This window comes from Neovison vison, chromosome 9 (assembly GCF_020171115.1).
Source record: "Neovison vison isolate M4711 chromosome 9, ASM_NN_V1, whole genome shotgun sequence".
Lineage (NCBI taxonomy): Eukaryota > Metazoa > Chordata > Mammalia > Carnivora > Mustelidae > Neogale > Neogale vison.
In genome coordinates, this window is record NC_058099.1 from 30,089,860 (window position 1) to 30,114,021 (window position 24,162).

A 24,162-nucleotide genomic window follows, 5' to 3' on the forward strand; every position below is an offset into this window, starting at 1 on the left:
TTATCATTATTTGGGTATAAAACCAGGTATTAGCAGAAAAATACTGTCCTCCAAATTTTCATACAATCTCAAAAATAGTTTTTATTAAAAGCACTGACTGCTCAATACAGGTTCTTATAAATGCATCCATTTTACAGGAGTTCTAGTATGTATAAGCCAAGAATTAGTAGCATTACTGAACCAAGAAAATAGAAAACAGAAAAACTGAGTTACAAAACTATGGTATCAGATGTTCTTTTTTAAAGAAAATTTTATTTTATTTTTTATTTAAGAGAGAGAAAGAGAGAGAGAATATGAGCAGCAGAGAGAGAGGGAAAGAGAATCTGAAGCAGACTCCAAACACAGAGCCTGGCACAGGGCTGTTTCCACGAGGCTGAGATCATAACCTGAGTTGAAACCAAGAGATAGTCGCTTAACTCACTGAGCCACCCAGGTACCCCTCATTCATTCATTTTAAGTAACAGTGATACCTGTTCTTTGAAGAGCATTCAGGAAATACAGATTTTAAAAAGGAAAAAATAAAATTCATCTATTATCCCATCATTATAGCACACTTCAGATATTTGAGTCACGCTACACACACTTTTGGGGAGGCACCACTTAACAATATAGCACGAATATTCTCTCATCACGTGATTTTTACTAGTTCACTGGAGTTCGTCTACCCCACCTTCTGAGGCTGATCACTTATATATCACGTTTAGATCTTCACAATTGTTAACAATACCAAAGGAACATCTTAAGTCCAGGGCTTTTCAGATATACATAATTATTTCCATAAAATTAATTCAGCTTTATTGTTGGATCAAAAAGCATATGAATTTTAAAGGTTTTTTTGGAAAGGAAAGGGAAAGGAAGGGGAAAATGAACGGGGAGAAATCAGATGGGGAGACAAACTGAGTCTATGAGCTCTGGGCATCAAACTGAGGGTTTTGGGGAGTGATGGGTGAGTCCAGTGATGGGTATTAAGGAGGGGACAGATTGCATGGAGCACTGGGTATTATATGCAAACAAGGAATCATGGACCACTGTATCAAAAACTAATGAGGTACTGTATAGTGACTAACATAATAATAAAAATTATAACAAAAAATAAGTAAATAAAACATTTTTAATCACAGAAGTAACTCATGAGCATAGTCTATAAAAAAAAGGGCAAATGACATTATATGTTAATAAAAATGATTAATTAAAAAATTTTTTAAAAGTAAGTCTCTTTTTCCTTCTACCCCTACCTCAGCTTAAACTCCAGTCTTCATATGTGACCCCTGTTAACAATACCTTTTTTATTCTTCTGGAAGTTTTCTATGCATAGACAGGCATATATGCAATTTATATATGTATCCTGCACATTTATACAAGTGCCAGCATGCTATATCTCAACAATATATCTTGGAGATTCTTCAACATCACTACATCTATCTCTGTTTTAAATTATCCCAATGTTTTAAATTATTTAATTAGATTCGATTGTGTGAATATATCAGAACTTATGCAAATGGCCTACTATTGCTGGATTGTAGGTTTCACCCATTTTTGCTATTATAAACAATGATACAATGTTCTACATGTTTTTCAAACTTCCATAAACATATTGGTATAAAGGGAATATGCTAAGTAAATGGATATATACCTTTTAATTTTGTTAGATATTACCATATTGCATTCTAAGTGGTTACATTTATTTATGTTTCTTAACCAGGGTAGTATGTAACTTTTTAATCCTTGACACTATGAAATTTAAACATTGTATTCTTTTTGTTATTTTTATTTGTATTTCTTTTATAATGAGTGAGTCTAATCACCTACTCAATTCAAATTCAAATCTTCAAGTGAATCATCATATAAATTCTGAAGACTGGGGGAAATCTTACCCCTGTTACTCTTCAACTGATTTACTAAGTAAAAATCCATTTTGTGATTTATAGCCTTCATGTCACATTTATATTCTCTTGCTTTTATAGATGAAAATTTAAAACAGTAGCAAGAGCTATTCTGTTTTGGTACTATTAACCATGGCCAAGCTATTTACATGTTTGGGATACTTTACTGGGATCATTTCTTTTTTTTTTTTTTAAGATTTTATTTACTTATTTGACAGACAGAAATCACAAGTACGCAGAGAGGCAGGCAGAGAGAGAGAGAGGAAGGGAAGCAGGCTCCCTGCTGAGCAGGGAGCCCGATGCGGGGCTTGATCCCAGGACCCTGAGACCATGACTTGAGCTGAAGGCAGAGGCTTAACCCACTGAGCCATTCAGGCGCCCCTGGGATCATTAGTGAATATAAAGTCTTCCCACCTTTCCCACCCAAAGCAGAGTCAGTCACTCAGAGCCACATAATGAGCTACTTGTATGTGCCAAGAATTCAAAATAACTTTGAATGTGCTGAGTCATGAATAAACCACCCAGTGGCAGATATTACATATGGTTCATTAATTATGATTAAAATTCATTAAAATATAGGGTAGTACTCAAATTTTCAAAACCATATTTTTAAAAAATTAGAATATAGCCAAAAACATCTATAGTATTATCTCTAAGTAGTAGGATTGCAGATTACCAAATTATCTTGCCTTTTTTTTTTCTGTGGGAATGGTATAAAATCAATACCAAGTGCTTTGTGCTACCTGCTACCTATATCCTCTGGAAAACATACCAGGATGATTTTGTAAAATTCATAACAATAATAACTATTCAGTCATAGAGTGTATTTGGCTACTTTCTAGGCCAGTAAGAATGTGCTCAAGACAGAGGTATAGGGCACTGCCCTGGCTCTCTCGGATCCCACAGTTTTGGAGGTACACAAAAAATGACTGGCGATGCCGGAAAGAGAAGAGAAGTTAATGCATCGACCATCTCCCTGGGGAAGTGTGAGTCTTAGTTTCTTAACTGCAGAATGATGGGAGTTAAACTCAAGCAGATGAGAAGTTCTCTAACTTTTTTGTTTCAGGATCTCATTATACCCTTAAAAGTCATTGATCACCCAGAAGAGTGTTTGCTTATATGGGTTGTATCAATCAATCTTTACTGTATTAGTCATAAACTGAGACATTTTAAAAATATTTATTAATTCAAGGACAACATTACTAAACCCACTGCAGGCTAACATTAAAAAAAAAACACTTTATGAAAAATAACAGTATTTTCTAAAACACATAGCAATTATAAAAAGAGTAGCGCTCTTACACGTTGCCTATCTTTATCATGTCTAGTAAATAGAAGACAGCTGGATTTTCCTGTCTACTTCTACATTCAATCTGTTGCAGCAACACATGTTGCATACCCTCTGGGAAACTCACTGTACACAAGTGAGAAAGGAAGAATGACGAGAAAGATATCTTCTTAGTATTATTATGAAAATAATTTTACAATACTGTTACAGATCCATGAACTACAGTTGGAAGGTCTCTCTAAACTACATGGTATCTAAGGTCTCATTCAATTCTAACATGTTATGAATGTCTGATTCTCTCCACTAAAAAAAAAAAAAAAAAATCATACCAGAATGGAAAATACAAAAGAACACAGCAAACAAATGTCTAACAGGGAAGACATAGAAGAAATAGGAAAGATTTCTCTAAGCTTTGGACTGCTGGAATTTGTTCTGGCCTTCCATGAGAAAAAGAAAATTTAAACAATGATTTTAAGATTTAAAAGAATTTCTTAAAAAAAAAAAAGAATTTCTTAGCAGGAATTAATTTGTGTCATTAGATTGCATAGAAAACATCACTTTGGAAGTTTTAAGAACTCATAAGTTTCTCAGAGAATTCTTATTTTCAATTTATCAGACATATTATTTTATTTTTGCATAAGTTACAAATCTCCAATTTAGTGGCCAAGTAAGATTTAGTTTTATTCTACATGTTTCTATGGGTGGGATAGGGTGTATAAAAGGCAGAAGAAAATTTTCATTAGTCCTAATATTTGAACTAGAGGCATGAATTTTTTGTGTGCATATCTGTGTATGTATGCACACGTGTGTTTGTATGTGTATAGAAATATGAATATTTGGGTTTTATTTACAGTGCACATTTAGTCATTTCATAAAAAGATGAACTCTCCCTCTAGACTAGCAAATGATCCTAGTGTTCAGATATTTCCTTTATGGTTGGAATTTCTAATAAAGGAATTCTGGTTTCTAGGAGGGTTTTTAGACATGGGTAAAATTGAATATATTAGCCATAGGTTGAAATGAATACATTTTATACTTCCTGATCTTTGCCTAGGTTAAAAATAACAGGAAGTGGCGGGGGGTAATGGGAGGCTGGGCGAACCAGGTGGTGGGTATTAGAGAGGGCGCGGATTACATGGAGCACTGGGTGTGGTGCAAAATAGTGAATCTGTTATGCTGAAAATAAATTTAAAAAATTAAAAAAAATAACAGGAAGGCACTAAAAAACTGACTACATAACCCAAATGCAGGTATGAAGAAGCACATTCATTTAATGCATCTGTGATTAATAATAGTGAGTTTTACTTCATTTCTTATATGAATTTACATCAGAGAACTGTCTGTTTTCACAGTGGGATGAACTCATTAATCCTTATTAAATAAGTAGATTCTAACAAAATACTCTATAAAAAGCTTTCATATGTGACATGGCAAGAGCAGAAAGGGGGCAGGAAGTATGCTTATATCCATTTCCCCAACGGACAATATATTTGAAATAAACTTTAAAGCTTTAAAAAGGCATTTAAAAAGCTCCAGGCTTTAAAGATACATTCTGATTTCTTAAGCCAAAATGATGTCTTGCAGAATAAACACATCTTTGACATAGAGTTCATTGCCAGTCTCTACCTTTTATTAGGAAAAACAATACTTACTTTATCTATCTAATTTATATATTTGATTCAGTTTACTCATCAGTAAAATGGGGGTAAAATGAATAGCACCCACCAACCTCAACAGGACTATTTGAGGGTTAATTAATACATAAAAATTTTTGAGCATAGGGGCGCCTGGGTGGCTCAGTGGGTTAAAGCCTCTGCCTTCGGCTCAGATCATGATCCCAGGGTCCTGGGATCGAGCCCTACATCGGGCTCTCTGCTCAACGAGGAGCCTGCTTCCCTTCCTCACTCTCCACCTGCCTCTCTGCCTGCTTGTGATTTCTGTCTGTCAAAATAAATAAATAAAATCTTTATTAAAAAAAAATTTTTTTAAGCATAGTTCATAGCCCAAACTAAGTTCTCTATAAATGAATGTTGCAAGAATGATAATGATGGTTCTCATTTTAAAATGTTTCTTGGAATACAGAGCCACACAGCACAGATACAAGGGAATTTGATGCATGACTGAGCTAACACTACAGATCAACAGTCAAGGATGGCCTTTCCCCAAACTGGCATAGGGACAGCTGATTATCCATAGAAAAAACAAATTTACTCCATCTCCTCTCATACACCAAAATTAATTTCAAGTAGATTACAAACTAAAACACAAATGGCAACATTCTATAGCTTTTAGAAGACAATATAGGAGGACATTTTGTGAGCCCAGCGTAGTAAATTACTTCTTTTTTTTTTTTTTTAAAGATTTTATTTATTTATTTGAGAGAGAGAATGAGCGAGGAGAAGGTCAGAGAGTGAAGCAGACTCCCCATGGAGCTGGGAGCCTGATGCAGGACTTGATCCCGGCACTCCGGAATCATGACCTGAGCCGAAGGCAGCCGTCCAACCAACTGAGCCACCCAGGCGTCCCAGTAAATTACTTCTTAAACAAGACACAAAAACAGCTAACCATCAAAGGAAATTATTACATTTTCCCACAGTAAAAATAAGAACTTCTTCCAACATAAACAAACACAGAAACTCAGATTGTAACTTGGGAGAGGATATTTGCCACACATATAACACAATTCATTAGTATCCAGATACTTTAAAGAATACTAACAAATCAATAAGAAAAAAAAATCAAGTAGAAAAATAGGCAAAAGACGTGACTGGGCACTTCAGAGTGGGGAATCCAAATAGTAGGAAAGTATATTAAATAATAATTTAATCTTTTGTAACTAACGGGAAAACTCAAATCTAAACCACAGCATAATACCATTTTACAACCACAAGACTGGCAAATATTAAAAACTTTAACCATATCAAATGTTGGCCAGGAAATGCAATCAGAAATCTCACATGCTCCTAGTGGGTATATAAATTCATTTTATCCATTGAAGACAATAGACATAAGATATAAAACTGAAGATATAAATTACTTATAACTTAAAATCTCCCCTTAAACTCTTTCACGTTTACATAAGAACACACGTACAAAAGCGTTCACAGAAATGTTTATAATAACAAAGAAATGAAAACAGGGGCACCTGGGTGGCTCAGTGGGTTAAAGCCTCTGCCTTTGACTCAGGTCATGATCCCAGGGTCCTGGGATTGAGTCCCACATCGGGCTCCCTGATGAGCAGGGAGCCTGCTTCTCTCTCTCCCTCTGCCTGCTGCTCCCCCAGCTTGTGTGCTCTCTCTCTCTCTCAAATAAATAAATAAAATCTTAAAAAAAAAAAAAAAAAGAAATGAAAGCAAAGCAATGGAATAATAAATAGCATTGAAGATGGGGTGAATGTTAGCTATACAGAGCAATATGGAACATAAGAAAATTACAGGAACACCACAGTCAGAAGAAATAAAATCTAAAAATATGTAAAATATAATTCCATTTATATCAAGTTCAAACACAGGTGAAATTAGTTTATGGCTATTGGACTTCACTGACATTAATACTTTTCTAAAGAAAGGACAAACAGTGGCTTAAACCTGGTAGCATCCTAATGTTGACCATCATTAATGATGTCCAGAGCGGCTACAAGATGCTTGTCTATTCAGTTCTTCATAGTTTCTGTACTGTCCCTTACAGTTTATAAAGTACCTTTACATGAAGTGATCTTCACAACATCATACCTCTTTACAGATGACTAACAAGAGGCTAGAAACGTGACGTGAATCAGGCTCACACAGCCATCTGAGTGGCTGAGTATCCTTCAGACTCTGTCTTCTAACTCTGAAGTCCCCTCTACTAAGCTGCCAGAATCTTAGTTTGACAAAGGGATTTGCCATCCACAAATAGGGGATGAGGCCCTTACACTGGAAGCAATGACAGTCCCAGTTCTCTTCCAACACCACTGGCTCAGGAGACCCACTAGTTCTCATCAGAGTTAAATATGTAGATCTAGTCCTGTGGTGCACGGGGGGAAGGCTGCACTCTGACCCAGAGAAGCCCTGAGAACAATCTTTAGACCAAAGCCATCTGGGAACATTTTCAGTAAGCATGAGTGTTAGGGCAGTATTCCCAGGAGGTCCTGATTCCCTTTCCCTATGTCAAAGAAACAGAAACGCATATCATTACAACAGTTTATTTCTCAGGCTAACAGACAAATGTGCAATTGTCTCTGGGATATTTTGAGTCTGTCTCCCAGATTTTAGGACTTTTCAGAGACAGAAAGGACCTTGGGGTCTCCAAAGTAAATAACAGGTATGCTTAATTATTTAGAGTTAATTTATAGCATGGGTAAGATTTGAAAAAAAAAAAAAAGTGTTAGGGGGAACTGCATTACAATGACCTTGGCTTTTATTTTCCCTAAACAAAGAACTACTTCTTTTGGTGTCATCTTTATCTGAAGGCTGATCAAATTTCCCACTCTGTCCCTGGCAGTTCTGGTCTATTCCTGCCATATTTACTAATCGTGCCTGCCTTCCCAGTCAAAGAGGCCCAAATTGGACAATAAATTAATCACACTATTTATCCAAGACCACCATTTACATGTGTCTTTATGTCTCTCAACAACCACCTACTGAACACCTACCGTTTACCAGAATCTATGTTATAGGTCAGGACTACAAAGTGGAAAAGGCCTTTGCAAGATATTCACAATCTAAGGCAACCCATAAACCATGAATGGAACAATCAATTGAATTAATCATTCATTCATTGAAGCAACTGGTATTCTTTACCAAAGTTTATTAGTTTCACCTAAAACCTGGGAATACAGTGCTATGTAGATGAAAACGGTTCCTACCTTCATGAAGTTTAGAAGTTTTGAGACTAATGGAAAAGATAGACAATTACATGAAAATAACTAGAAATGTGGTAAATGGGAAAGTGTAGTATTCTGTAAACAGCCCTGAAGAGGTGATGGTAGAATTCTCTTTTGGGAGAATATTGCTGTTGTATTTAGAAATACTTTTTTCTTTAAAGATTTTATTTATTTATTTGACAGAGATCACAAGTAGGCAGAAAGGCAGGCAAAGAGAGGAGGAAGCAGGCTCCCTGCTGAGCAGAGAGCCTGATGCGATGTGGGGCTCAATCCCAGGACCCTGGGACCATGATCTGAGCCAAAGGCAGAGGCTTTAACCCACTGAGCCACCCAGGCGCCCCTAGAAATACTTTTATAGGGATTCTAGCCTGGCTTTAATGGAAGTTTTTTAAAAGAGAAGCTATTCTTTGTAGTGTACCTTTGTATAAGGGTTGTCTTTCTTGGGTTCATGGATTTATTCTTTAAATATATTCCAAGAAATGGTTATTGAGCATCAGCCTCTAGGTATAGAATGGTGAAGGATGCAAAAAGAAATCTTTGCCCATAACGAGCTTACAGTCTTGTGTAGGGTTTAAGCTACCTGATTGATGAATACCTAAAGGGTCTATAGATTTATTCTTTCATTCATCTGTTTATTCAACAAGATAGTCACACACTGGGTAAATGTCTAACAGGAAACTTTAAGGAAAGTTACATCTGATGCGCAATTGTTAGTGGGGTTTTTTTGTGTTTTTTTGTTTTTGGTTTTTTTTTCCTTTTCTCCCTCTTGAATTATATCAAATTATCCTCAGATCCTCACTAAGTATGTCAACCACTGTCCAGGGCTGGGTTTGAATCTGCATCTGGACTCAGAGGTAACATATGGCAACACAGACTCAGAAATATTTATAGCAGTCAGATTTTTTGTTTTGTTTTGTTTTTGGTTTTTAAGATTTTATTTATTTATTTGACAGAGAGAGATCACAAGTAGGCAGAGACGCAGGCAGAGAGAAGAAGGGAAGCAGGGTCCCTGCTGAGCAGAGAACCCGATGCGGGGCTTGATCCCAGGACCCTGGGATCATGACCTGAGCTGAAGGCAGAGGCTTTAACCCACTGAGCCACCCAGGGGCCCCTAGCAGTCAGATATTTGCAGAGGGGCCCTGAGTTTCCTTTAGGAAATACTTAGTATTAAGATACTACATAAAAGAGTGATCTCACAGGTCTGAAAAATCTAAGGACACTCAAATTTTATAAATATATATAAAATATAATTATTATATTATAATGATTATTAATTATATACTAATTATATACGTTAATTATATATATGTATGTATATATATATATATATATATATATATATATATATGATTTATTTATTTATTTGAGACAGAGAGAGAGAGAGGAGGGGAAGAGAAAGAGAGACTCCCAAGTAGACTCCCTGATGAATGCAGAACCCATGGTGGGGCTTTATCCCAGGACTCTGAAATCATGACCTGAGCCAAAATCAAGGGTAGGACACCTAACCAACTAAGCTACCCAGGTGCCCCTCAAATTATATTTTGATGGGGGAGATGCATGACATTAAGCATTAACCCAATCTAAATGCATGCACATTTTTCTCAGAAGAGTCTTAACTTTGATAAATTCTCAAAGGAGTTCATGACTGCCATCATCATCTCACACCATACAAAAAAAAAAAAAGTCAAGAACCATTGGTAAAGAATTAAAACACACACACACACACACACACACAACTATAACACAAATCAGTAACTATTATAATAAAGGAATCCACAAGCAAGGCAAGACACAAGTGATGATGGATAAGAGAATGTGTATTTCTTAAGGTTTCACTTACTTCACTGTATTTTTTTGTACACACAAGTATTGCATAGGGCCTCAGAACACAGGTTTGAGGATCAAGCAGACCTGTGTTTAAATCTTCCTTTACCACTATTTAGCCATGTGAATTGGCTAAATTTGGGTGAATTACTTTGCATCACTAAACACAATACTCTTGGCTATAAAATGGGGAAATAATGGTCTTCACTGTGGGCTCTAGCAGTGTCCCTGTAGTCCTAATAGTGTGATTCTAATTCTAAGGATTAAATGATAAAGAACTTAGAAAAGCATCTACTATTCAAAGTGCTCAATAAATGTGAGCTACCATTACAACCGTACACACACACACACACACACACACACACACAACATACACAGAGAACAGAGTAAATTATTTCTAACAAACTGTCTTAATATTTATCCCATAGATTATTGGAATATAACTCCTTAAAATTCCTTAATGCTAGCATATAAAAATGCGTGCTCCAAATTCATTCCCATAATAATTGTAGTATTTCTGGTGATTGGAAGTAATGAAGTATTTCAACCAGATGAGCTGAGTGGAGCGTGAAGAGTTGAGAGTGGAAAATTTATACAGGGTGAGCAGTTCAAATACTACCTAGAAAATGCCATCCTGGGTTTTTTGTTTTTTGTTTTTCACAAATAAAAAGAAAATAGGTGATTAAAAGGTAAACCTAATTCTTATTCCTTTCTTAGGTCCAGCCTTCATCCTACCTGGTCCCCTTAGCCTGCCATGGTCTGGAGGTGAGAATGGTTTTGCACTGCAAAACGGTCACTGTCCCCACAAAGGTGAGATCTCACCTCAGTTTCCATGCGCACCGTGCATTAAGCTGGATTTCTTTACCTTTCTACCTTGCTGGGTCCTAAATTTCTTCAGCGATCCATTTAATAACCCACTTTTTGCACATCTATTTTTAGATATTGCACATATGAAAAATACCTACAATGTGACTGTTGTAAAGGAAGGAAAGAGACCCTCTGCCCAGGTCTGGTAACAGGGATAGGAGGCATCAGCCACATTTTCCCCAACACAACTCTCTTATTTTCCTGCACTGTTCTGAGAAAGAAATAATCACCAGTCCCAGTGACTGGGTCAAAGAAACAATTTATTATGGGTCATTAGTGGGACATGCTTGTTCTATTCTGTGCACCCAGGCTCTGCAACTGTGTCAAGGGAAATGGGGGAGGGGGGTATTTTCTGGAGAGCATATATATATTTTTTTAGTCTATTTGCATTTATTGCTGCTTCATTTTTTTCCCCCATCAGAACTACTTTCTCTTCACTGTGTAATATATGTCAGAAATCAGAAACCAAATCCTTATTCTTAGTCCATATTTAGGCCATAAATGTCTACCTAGCAGCCCATCACAAGGTCACAGACAAAAAGAGAAGCAAATGCAAAAGGCATCAGGCTGGAAGGGACTTTAGAGGATCTAATTCAACTTCCTCCTCATGATAGTTTTCACAGGGGCTTGATTGTTGCTGTTAAAGGTTTTCTGTTTGTTTGACTATCTACTCTGTCCTAGGCATTATGTTAAGCACTCTACGGCTTGTCTCTTTTAATACTTACAAGAAATCCCAAAGCTACTACTGTTAGACTCATTTTATAGGAAACTGAGGCTTGGAGAAATTAAGTAATTTGCCCAGGGCCAAAAAACTAGTGAACAATGCCTTTAGGGTTTTAACCCATGGCCGAGAAATGCAGATTCTGCCTTGGAGCAAGTATGGTCAAGAAGGTTTTTAAACCCTCATTCACAGGCAAAACAGAAACTACCAAACTTCTGTGGTCTCATCATCAAGATTGCCTTCTCATGTCTCATATTTAAAAACTGCCTAGAGACTCAAGTTAATGAGCCAAGGCCACAGAAGTACCCAGTGGCACAGCCAGGATGGAATGCAGGACTCCCTCTCGAATCACACACTCCATTCAGGACCATTTGTTAATCATTCAAATTAAGTTGATTTTCCCCTACTTTAGAAGGGACTTGCTGTTTCCTGAGGTCTCACGCTTCTGTATCCCCCTCCCTTTCTGATGGTTCCACTTAACTGCCCTTCGTTTGAGTCTCTTCTTTTGCCCATTTCTCAAATGTTGATCCCTGGGGTTCTTCCTCCTTAACCTCTGTGCTCATCCCTCTTCTCACCAAAATCTGCCTCATTACCTTGAGTGTAGTAATCACTGGCCAGTCATCTCCAAATTTCTGTCTGTGGTTTGAACTGTCCCTAGAGCTCAAGACCCAAATACAACAATCCTCTTCTGAATGTTTAGGAAGTGCCTAAACGGATGATGTCCAATACCAAGTACTTCCTCTTAATCCTTCCTCCTCTTCTACCCAGTCTCTCGCAGTCGTTCCATCTGATACTTATGACCTACCAGTGCACAGGTAGGTGCATACAAGTCCTGTCGGTATTTATCCCCTCAAATAGCTTCTGTTTGTCCCTTACTTTCCACTGCATTTGTTACGGTATAAGATCTCACCATTGGTCATACATAGATATGTATGACTATGTATCTATGTATGTATCTATGTATGACTAGATACATATGACTATGTATCTAGTCATACATAGATATGTCTATCATAGTCATACATAGATACATAGATAGTCATAGATGTATGACTATATATGACTATGTCATACATAGCTTATGTATGTCATACTATGTCAGACATAGTCATACATAGATATGACTATGTATGTATGACATCTATCTATGTCATACATACATAGTCATACATAGATCATACATAGATACATAGATCTACATATACATAGACCTATGTATACATAGATAGTCATATACTAGGTAACGCTCAGTGTTAACACACCTGGGTCATAGATGACATACTATGTCATACATAGTATGACATAGATCTAATCATACATAGATCTACATACATAGAAACACAGATACATAGATACCACCATAGTGGTCATGCACAGATGCTGCAGTAGACTTCTGCTCCATTTGTGACCTATCTTCCACTCAGTCTCCAGAGTGATATTTCTAAATATAAACTGATCACATTCATTCCCTGCTTTAAACCATGTATTGATTCTCTATCCTGACTGGGAGAGAGAGGAAAAAAACAAAAAACACCACCGTGTTCTGTATCATGGCCCAGAAGCATCACCACGATCTTGCTCTCTCAGAAGACTCCAGCCTCAACCCTCTGCTCCCACTTCATATTCTATTCTAGAAATCCCAAACTACTTGTGCTTCTCCAAACATGTCAAGCCATTTAATATTTTATGTTTTTGCCTATTCTGGATCCTCTTATAGAAATACATCCTCCATCGACCTCTTCCTGTCATCCCAGAATGCTTCTCAACAGTTTTTCAAACAGACCTCACACGTCATCTCTTCCACCCCCGTGTCCTCCTCTGGGAGCATCTCTTCTCTTCCTGATGCACTATTGTTGCTTGTGCATCCTTGTTCCCTGTACACTCATTTCTTTGTATCCCACAATGTATGGTAATTATTTGTATAGATGTCTATTTAGTCCTATAGACAATGAGTCCCTTTAGGTATAAAACACATACACATCTTTTAGATGTTTTATCTGTTCAGGTGGTGCTCACACTCATTCAGCAATTCCACATACCCTGAGATTTTATACAAGCTTATTCAGTTATTTTCACAAAGATCCGATTCACTGACATCCTACACACATCATTCAATGCTATATATACTTGTGTAGAGGTCATAATATTTATTCGGTTGATGTTAAGTGCCCCTTAAATGTTACATGTGTTCACTTAGAGATCACATATGTGTTCATGTATATGTTAATCAGGGAACTTAACTGTTACACGCAGTTGTTACTCATACTTAAAACAGTAGATCTCAAGATGTGGCTCCCAGAGTAGTAACATCAATATCATGAGAATGTCATATTCTTAAGCTTGACCCCAGATCTTCTGATTCAGAAACTCTTCGGTAAGCTCCCAACAATCTGTGTTTTAACAAATCCTGTGGGTGATTATGATACAGGGTCAAGTTTGAGATCGACTGATTTAAATGTTACGCATACTCATTCAGATGTTTTACCTGTTGGCTCAGATCATCACATCCTTCCTAATGCAGGTGATACACATGTTCACTAAAATGTGACACATATTCACTTTTTTGAAGAAGTGTATTCACTTAGATAGTAAACAGTTCAAACACTACACACTGATATTTAGGTGTGCTTGTGCTTATTCAAGAGTCGCACCTGAGACATCACAAACCCTCATCAGACAATACACATGCACGCTGAGATGACACACATTCACCGGGTTGTTGAAAATGTTTACTTAAATCTTATGTATGTTATCCATTCACTTTGCTCTTCCACAGCCATGTGTGTTAGACGTGACTCATCCTTTTTCAGAAAATGCTCATGCCCACTTGAATCTTCACATGTTCGTATGTGTCTCAGAGCACCCACGGGTGTTTCACAAACCCACTCTGATGTTACGTGTGCTTATCCAGATCACACACCCTGAACTAGACGTCCATGGGATTAGTCAGCTGCATGCTCCCTTGCTCAGATATGGCCTTCCATACCCTATATGTACTTTTAACCAACCTATGCTAAAGATGAAGGGGCATCTACTGCTCTGGCTATTTCCCATCTTGACTGTGGTGTTCTCTTTAGAAAGGCCTCTCTCTGTTTGGTCTTCTATGGCACCTGGCCTCTCCAGATGCTGTTGGTGTGTCACTCCTTTTGCAGAATGTGCTGGCCCACCAGCTGCCTCACTGCTTTTTGTGATCTTTGCGGTAGCCTAAGAATGTCATTGTTTACACAGAATTTATATCAGTTTGCCAAATTAAAATACCCTCATCTGCTTGGGGAAAGTTGTTGCAGCAACTATAAGCCTTTCACTGTGTCTGAATGTGCTTTTAACCACATCTTCTGTCATCTTTGGCAACCCACAGTTATATACCTCTGAGGCACTCCATATTCATTCATTTCAGGGACACTTTTGATTGGCTCTACTTCATAATTCTACAATTGCCTTGGCCACAATCAATAAGAGAGGCTTGTACAGTGATACTGGGTCAACATCAAAGCAAAGAGTATTGACTGAGCACTTATTATGAACTCAACCTCCTTCAGGGGCCAGAAATACTTTCTGCTTGTCCCAGTTGTCTCCTCCTGTAATTTGCAGAGAAGAAGCTAGGTTTTTGGAGTCAGACTGACACTAATTTGAATCTTGGTTTTACCACTTACTGGCCAGATGACCTTGAGAGAATCATTTACTATTTCATAGGCATAGTTTCCTCAACTATATAATGGGAATAATGACGTCCACCCTGCAGCTTTTATGTGAAAGTTTTATGTCTGGCACACAGCATGTGATCAGGGTAATCTAGCTTTTAGAAAAACTGTATTATAAGCCAAATAAAGGCAAAAATTATTTTTTCTCACATTGGAGATTCCATAACACGTGTAAGTAAGGTTGGGATTGAGAGGCAAGCTCTACTACACAGGCAAACCCATTACAGTCTCAGGAAAGATCCAGACCAAGGACCCGCAGGATACAAGTCAAGACAATGCTCTGAGGTCCCAGCATCCAAGCAAACCATCAGCTACTATGAATCCACCCATAGGTATTAGGCAACCCCTAGGAGGAACAGAGGAACAGTGGGAAATGCAAGAGTCCCCAAAATCTCAAGTGTTACTAAAATAAAATCTTGGAATGGGACTTATGCCAGAAGTCCAGTACTACTGATCGAAGTGCATGAAGAGAGAGGAAGAAGGAATATTGAGCTCAGAAAACTGGGCACAAGTAGACAATTCATGAATGGGTGATTTTAAGGTCTAAGAAAGGGATGGAGAACTAGATAAACACAAAATATAGAGTCACTGCTCAGACACTACACTCCCTGTCTGACAGGCTGCCCGGCCACTAACAACAGAGACTGGAACCTGTGGTCAGCACTTGGACTTGACACCACCACTAACCAGGGTGAAGGGCAGAGGTTTCCTGAAACTCCTTAAGAGAATATTGTGTGTAGAACTCAGATAGACTGAAGCTTGCAGGGACGTCATTAGTAAGCGAAAAATGTAGAAGCAAGGAAATAGAGGTGTGGGTTGGTGACAGAGTGACTGTTAGAGTTAGTTTCACATTTGTGGGACATTGAAGGCACAGAGCAGTGCCTATTGACTAGAAGGGTCATCTGGCTGTATGTTAGATAGGTAGCATATATGGAGTGCTTAGAACAGTGCCCTGACATAGAATAAGGACCAAATGTTTCCTAGTGTAACCATATTTATGAATTAATTCGGCAACTATATAATCTGCACCTGCTATGTTTTAGGAGTCAAGAATAAAGAAAAGTAAAATCAAAATCCCTAACCTCAAGGGATCAATAACATGTTTCTATAATCTAATTTAAATAATCACAACAACATAAGAAAAGAATGTCTAATTCTTCCTGGGTGTGGTGAGGCAAGGGTATCCCAGAGAGCTTCTCTGATGTATTCGAATGGACTGGAATATTTGGCAAGAAGACAGAGAAAGGGGGTTATTCAGACAGACCAGCAAGGACAAAGACATAATAAGGTAATACATTCAGGGAAATGGAGGGAACCAAGGGTAATACACAGGGAATGGGATGGGTCAGGCTATGGAGGAAGGTTAGAAAAAAAAAATCACAAATGGCCTTAAATATCCTCATAGGCCTATATCTATAGGCAAAAGGGAGCCACCAAAGTTTTCTGAGCAGAAAATGATTTGAATTGATTTATCATTCAGGAACATCACTCTGGCTACAGTGTGAATAGTATGTGGAGAAAGGCAAGGCAGGAAAACAGGATCCCTGCTAGAATGGCATTCTGGCTATAATTCAGATGGAAGATGATGATGGTCTGGATGAAGTAGTTGCAGGAAAAAATGAAGATGGGAGGAAAAACTCCAGAGAGAGGTGAGAGGTAGAAATGACAGGATTTGTCCATCACTTGAACAAGGGGTTGGAGAGAGAGAGAGAGAAGTATGTTCTATCCTACCTTCAGAAAAACTGCACATTTTAAGCCATGTATCCCAGCAGAGCTGGGAACCATGATTTGCTCTGATATCTGGCACTCATACAGGGCCACTCCCTTGGTGAAGGATCCAAGAATCCTGGCAATGATTCACGGATACTGGTCGGTCATGCATTCTGGGGCCTTGACTGCTTCTTCTGGAATGATAAAGCAGTGTAGCTGATCTAATGAAAAGAGATAGTCACAATCTCCATTTCATTTAGCAAAGAAGGCAGAAGCAGCTGCCATAGTGATGCACTTCTGTGTCAGCTGAGTCAATGAATGGAAATTCTAAAGTTAAAACAGAAGGACTGATTGAATGCAAAATTGGTCAGCAGCTATGGTATATTTGCTGGATGCGTCAAAATAGACAGGAAACTAATTATATGACTTCTGAATGGACAGAAGTTTGACATTCTGAAATTCAAAGCTCTATTACAGCTGCCTCAACCAAAATATTCAGTTAAAAATGTCAGGGTTACATATTAAGTGGGCACGCAATTGAGTGAATAAATGAATGGGTTTCTCTGAAATATTAAATCTAGCTTTCATGATTCCCTGGTGATTACATTATCGTTCACCTTTTCCACAGGAGCTTGGTGATGGCATATAAATAACTGAGCATGTTGATTAATGGATCAGTATTAACTTGATGGGGAGTTTTAGTAGCATTCCCAGGTTTCTGTAAACAGCTCGATCCTGTTCAGCACTTTTGTCTAAGGTTTGGATAAAAGTACAACTGTCATTCTAAAATCCAAATGACTCAAAGCTGGTGATATCCTTCTCTTCCTCCTTCACCGACTTCTGTAATGTGCAGGCCGGGTCTGATCTTTAAAAAGAAAATAAGAGCTAAAGGTCCTCTAGTTGCTTTATATTCTTGGGGAAACTAATCAGGGAAAGGGAAGGGGAGGTGGGAAGGAAAGGGCAGAGGGAAACAAACAACAAAAAAAATGATGTGAATAGGAAGGAGGAGAAAGGGAGGAAAGAAAGAAGAAGAAGAAAGAAGATAGAAAATGAAAAGAGGGAAGAAGGAGGGAAAGAGGGAAGGAGATAGGTAGAAGAGCAAGAAATGAACCACAAAACACAAAGAAGATAGTAATTATTGAAAGGAATGGAACTAGGAACAGAATCTTGTTCAAGGAAGAAAGGTCGCTAATAACAACTTTAAATACTAGAAGGGGGTCCTGTAAAAGAGAAAATACTTCTAGCTTGTACTGCTACAGAGGGCTGAAAGTTGTTAGTTTTGAGGGACCAGATAAATAGAAGGTATTTAAGGAGATGGTTGTTGGTCTGGTAAATGGAGTTTTCAAACAATTGGAACTACTCAAAAGAGTATTGAGTCGGCATATCATGAGCTTCCAGTGACTGAAAAAGTTCCTGAGTTGTCTGCTCAAGCCTCAGGACTGTTGAATGAACTTCTGCCTGGTATGGGGATTGGCCCAGAAGATCTCATGATCCTTACCATAACTATTCCACTGTAGACATCCCCTCCAGCTTCCTGGGATCATATGTTTTTGATGAGTTGCCCTAGCTAGCACAGTGGAAAGTGGAGGAAAGGAAGAAGGGATAGAAGGGGGGGGGGAACGACAGGATAAAAGGAAACTAATTCATTTATTTCTCATTCTTTTTTTAAAATTCAACAACTACTTACTTGTGGTCAAATTAGATAGTTCTGTTCTCATGGAACTTACCATCTATTAGTGAGACGAATATTAATTAATATCCCCTTTAATGAATGCATAAATGCCAACTGAGATAATGGCCCTAAGACAAGTGTTTCTGAAAAATATATAATAAGAGAGCTTGACTGGGAAAGGGGATGGGGTGTGTCTTAGTCACCTCAGGCTGCCATAATAAAGTACCATAGACTAGGTGGCTCAAACAACAGACATTTATTTCTCACCGTCCTGGAGGCTGGGAAGTCCAAGATCTAAGTACCGGCCAATTCACTGTCTGGTAGAGCCCTCTTCCTAGTTGCAGATGGCTGCTATCTCTGTCTTCACATGGAGAAAGAGATTGAGGGCTCTGATCTCTTCCGCTTCCTATAAGGTCACTAAATGTCATCATGAGGCTCCACCCTCATGAACTCACCCAAACCTAATTACCTCCCAAAGTCCCAATCTCCATGTATCATCACATTATAGCTTAGGGTTTCAACACAGGAATTTTGCAGCAGTGGAGTGGGGGTAGGATGGGGTTGGGTGGTGGATGACACAATCTTTCATCCCATAACAGGGGGAGAGCCAAGGAAAGTTTCCTGAAAGAAATGAGCCCTGGGGGTTGCCTGGATGGCTCAGTCAGTTAAGCATCTGCCTTCAGCTCAGGTCATGATCCCAGGGTCCTGGGTTTGAGCCCCCACACTGGGCTTTCTGCTCAATGGAGAGCCTGCTTCTCCCTTTCCCTCTGCTTCCCACTCTCCCTGCTTGTGTTCTCTCTCCCTCTTTCTCTCGGTCAAATAAATAAAATCTTTAAAAAAAAAAAAAGAAGAAGACGTGAATTCTGAGCTGAGATCTGAAGGATAGGTATGAGTATGAGCACAGAAATTCATTCCAGAGAGGGGGTACAACATGGACAATGCTCCTAGAGCATGAGGGAAAAGGGGTTCTTGGCAGCACGGAGAGGCCAGTGTGTCCAGAGCACAGAGGAGAAAAGTGACAGAGAGGTAGGGTGAAACTCAAGAGTAAGCAGGGTTGTACCAAGCTGGGCCACTTTATTTGATAAAGGGTTTCAACTGTAAAGATCCTTTCTCTTATTTAACAAATTTATACTGAGAATTTACTCAAGCACCAGCTAGGCACCAAAAATATACCATGGATGATAAGGAAGACAGACAGGACTCTTGGTGTTCATGGAATTTAGAGTCAAGAGAATTAGAAAAACAGTTAAACAAATCACAGTGCAAAATACTACGTGCTAACGTAGGGACAGAGGGACATCTAACATTCTAGAGGATGGAGATCAGCAAAGTCTTCCAAAAGAAAGTGACATTTAAAGTGAGACCTGAAAGAGAAGTAAACTCTAGCTAACATTGAAACAAAATACATTCTAGTTTTAAGGAGCAGGTATGCAGGCCCAGAGGTAAGAGAGAGTACCTTGTGTTGAAGGAGGATGAAAGAAGTTTGGAAGTGGTTTAGAATATCGTACACCCTGCATTATGTGTTGAGTTGTGCCCTCTACAAAAAAAGGTAAGTTGAGGTTTTAATCCCCAGTTCCTCAGAATGTGATCTTATCTAGTAACAGGGTCTTTGCAGATTTCACCAAGTTAATATGAAGGCATTAGGATGGGCTCTAATCCAATGACTGGTGTCCTTATGAAAAGAGGAAGTCTGCACACAGACATACAGGAAGACTATGGGAGAACGCCATGTACGGACTGGAATTAGGCAGGTACAAACGAAGGAATGTTTTGGGGTACTAGAAGCCAAAAGAGTCAAGGAAGGATCCTTCCTCTACAGGTTTCAGAGGGAGCATGACCCTGCCAACACCCTGATTAGCCTCCAGACTGTGATGATACATTTCTCTTGTTCTAAAAAAAGTTTCTTGTACTTAATTATAGTATCTCTAGCAAACTAATACATTTGCAACAACCTTCTCCAAGGGTACTTTAGAAATATGTATCAAATACCTTAAAAATACTGATTTTTGACTCAGTTGCTAGTAATTTTACAAATAAAATAACAAGAGACTGTTTAAACAGGAAAGTTCATTGCAATAGACAATAAGGGAAAATTAGTGACAAATTAATCAAAAATAAGAATTTAGCTGACTAAAGCATGGGTTTATAACGTGGAATAGGAGGCCATGGATTAAACACTATTAAAGTGATCTTTTAGAAGGAAACTAATGACGTGGAAATAATGTTCACACTACATTTTTATGTGAAAAATTAGGTTACATTTGGTACGATACTATTCCAACTTGGTACTTCATGTGTATAAATGATCTTGGCAAGGATTAGAGGACAGTGAAGGGGAGCAGACTTTTTCACCCTGATATGTGCCTTCTCCACATGAGGATTATTTTAGACTGGTTATTTTTAAGAAACAGCTGGGAAAATTAAAACTGAGTAGAAGTTACCCTTTGGGAAGACACTCTTCCATCTATAAGGAAAATTTCCATTTGAAAGGATGTGTCCCTCTCTGTACCAGGAAGAGCAGGATGACTAAGTCTCTGGAAACTCTTCTCAATGGAAAAGACAATGACTTTGATCTGCATAGCAACCTTCCCTTGTTTAGTGTGCTTTTCCTGGTAACCTCCCATTAGCAGGCTTTCCTCCACCCCAACAGTTTTCTTTTGTCATTAGCTGAAGATGGTATTTAAGGTGGTGGTTTGGACCATTTCAGGGAGTTACTCAGTTTTCCTGGGTTATCGTTCACTCAATTTCCGTTTGCTTTCTCTACTGCTAATCTGTCTTGTATTATGGGGTAGGAGGATAGGGAGTCTCAGCCAACAACTTAGAAAAGTAGAGAGAAAATATTCTTCCTCCCCTATAGGAACATTGGTGATTTTTGTTTCCATTTTAATGTTTGTTTTTCTGATTATTCTGCAGTAAACATAATCATGAAAATACTAACTTTCAAAAATATATATATATATATTTAAGCTAACTTCATTAATAACAATTTGGTTAGTAATAATATTCCTTCTATCTGTCTTTCAGTTCCATGACTTACTATGTGTTCTTGGGCAAGTCCCTTGACTTTTTAAGCCTCTATAAAATGATCTATAAAATAGGACTAAGAATTTTCTGAGGGCACTTGTTTTGATGAGCACTGGGTGCAATGAATCAATGAATTTTACTCCTGAACCAATAATGCACTGTATGTTATCTAATAAGAACTTAAATAAAACTTTAAAAAAAAAAACAAAAAACCTTTTTCATTTGGGTGTTGTAAGGATTGAAGAGATCTTTGATATCATACATATTAGCACAATGCTTGGCAAACACTAAACAGTCAATGAAAGTTACATGTTTGTCTCTTAAGATTAGTGTATGAGGAATCAGAGATCCATGCCAGCTTGCTAGGAAAGGCAGATCCCTGTGGGTTTTACATGTTCACCATTTGGAATTACTGTAAGGTGTCAAAATATTTATTTAATTATCTGAGTGCTAACTAACATTCAGGGATCGGTGATCCAGCACAGCAAATTCGAGCAGCTCTTTTGTGTTCTTACTATGATTTTCTACAAAAGTTATAATTTCAGTATAAAGAAATTCCTAGAGAAGGAATAATAAAAGGCTAAGCAGGTTAAAATTATTTGATTACAGTAAGATAAATGACAGCAGAAATATCACTGCAACCATTTCCCATTGTAACCCCGGCTTTAATTTCCTCAAAGCATTTTACAGGGTGAGTGCAATGCAAAATGTCTTCTTTTCATATAGAGCTCAATGATGGTAAATTTCATTGCTGATTACTTAAGATGGTCTGATACAATCATTGTGAAAATTAGCAGTCGTTCAATGTTTTAGACCAAAATGCGAAGTTTTAATAAAAAGGGGGAGGAGGGATAAAACACAAGAAGTGGATATTTGGGTTATTTTCACTTCTACTCTATCCTTCTGCTCATTTCACTTGCCTAAACTGTGGCCTGACTCCTGCAAGTAGAGAGCAGACAGTAATTTCACAAGCAAATAAACACTTTACTGGTCCTCAAAGTCATCTTCTTGAACGGCTGCACATGGTATTCTAGCACAAAGTCTTTGAAGTTCCTTGCTGTCCCTAAAGTCTCTCAGTCCCTTCCATGGGGATTGGGATGGCAGGATAGAAGGTAGAGGAAACTTGGATGTTTCTACTCTCATTCCAAATTTTATTAGTAAGGGTCCTCTTCTAATTTTTCCTTGAAAAAGCCTAAGCATTTTATTCATTCAGGGTTGACAAAGCCTCTGCCATGCACTGTTCTCTCTTCTTAGTGCTGGCATTTCAGAGAGACAGAGATGAATCAGACACATGTTATTGATTATTCAAATTCCAGATTACAGGAGTGACAAGTTATTTCATTTATGGAAGAATTCATTTGCCTCAAAGAACAATAACTAGATAGTTCTGATGAAAATAGTATCAAATGGTTACTCTCACCTTCAGAATAGATCAGAGTCAATGTTTTGGAACATTGAATGAGTTAATTTTCTCCTCCCCACTTCCCAGATAATCTAGTATGTAAAACCGGAGAGAATTATTTACATAAAATATATTGACACTCATGTATACATGAGTATAAATATGGTTTCCTGTTCGTTATACCACATTTTCTCAAAACAAAAAACAATTCAGTTCAACCCAGTCTAAGTTGATTTAAGAGGACCACTGAAGTGAGACAAGGGTAACAAAGCCAGAGTAAATAAAAAGTGAAACTGGATTAAAATAAATATATATTCTAAATTTACAAGCAGCACTTCTTTTGATAGAAATAGATGTGACTTTTTAATCTCTTTTTCTTTCTTTCTCATGGTTTCTATGGTTATTGGACCTCCTGACTTATATGTATGGAGACTTTTGGTAGGAAAATGGACACAAGGATGAGAAAAGACTAGCAGAATGAACAGAACAGGCATATTAAAATGCCTTCACAAACAACTTCCTGCTCTCAAATGAAAGAAGTATCAGTGAAACCTTATAGTTTATAGGTATTATTTGTCATCATAAATAATAAGAACCTATTCTTGAATGGCTTTTGATTTGGGGAAGCCCTATTTCTCATGAGATAATATTTAGATGAGTCACCAAATCTCCTGAACACTATAGGTTAGACTTTTTTGAGATGCTAAGTAGTCCAAGAAAAAGTATAGTACTCTGATTGTGGTTTTGTGGCTATTGGCCTTGTGTGTGTGACTCTGAACAAAGAGTATGAGGGCTAACCACACACTTCTGTTCTACTCTGTAACTCAACCTTTAGATAACAGCAGCAAACCCTGAATCAGAGTCTAAGATTTCTGTAAGAGACAGTGGCTGACAGGCTGATGCATGGCCCAGATCACCCTTCAAGGGGTGGGTTTATTGCCCAAGGGATCTGCAGGCAATCTTCAGTTGTAAGCATCTCTAGGGTTGCTTTAGCTATAGAGAGCTACCTGGCTCTGAGGCATACCTTTCATGAAGTAGCCCACATCTGGATACTGACCAAGATAGGGCAAAAAGGCCTGGCTATTTTGACCTGCCATAGAATGACTTGATGAGACATACCTGGCTAAGAGCTCCCTACAGGATTGGTTAAGACTTTGTCAGATATATATGGCAGTCTGACTTTCTCCTCTGCCCAATCTTGCTTTC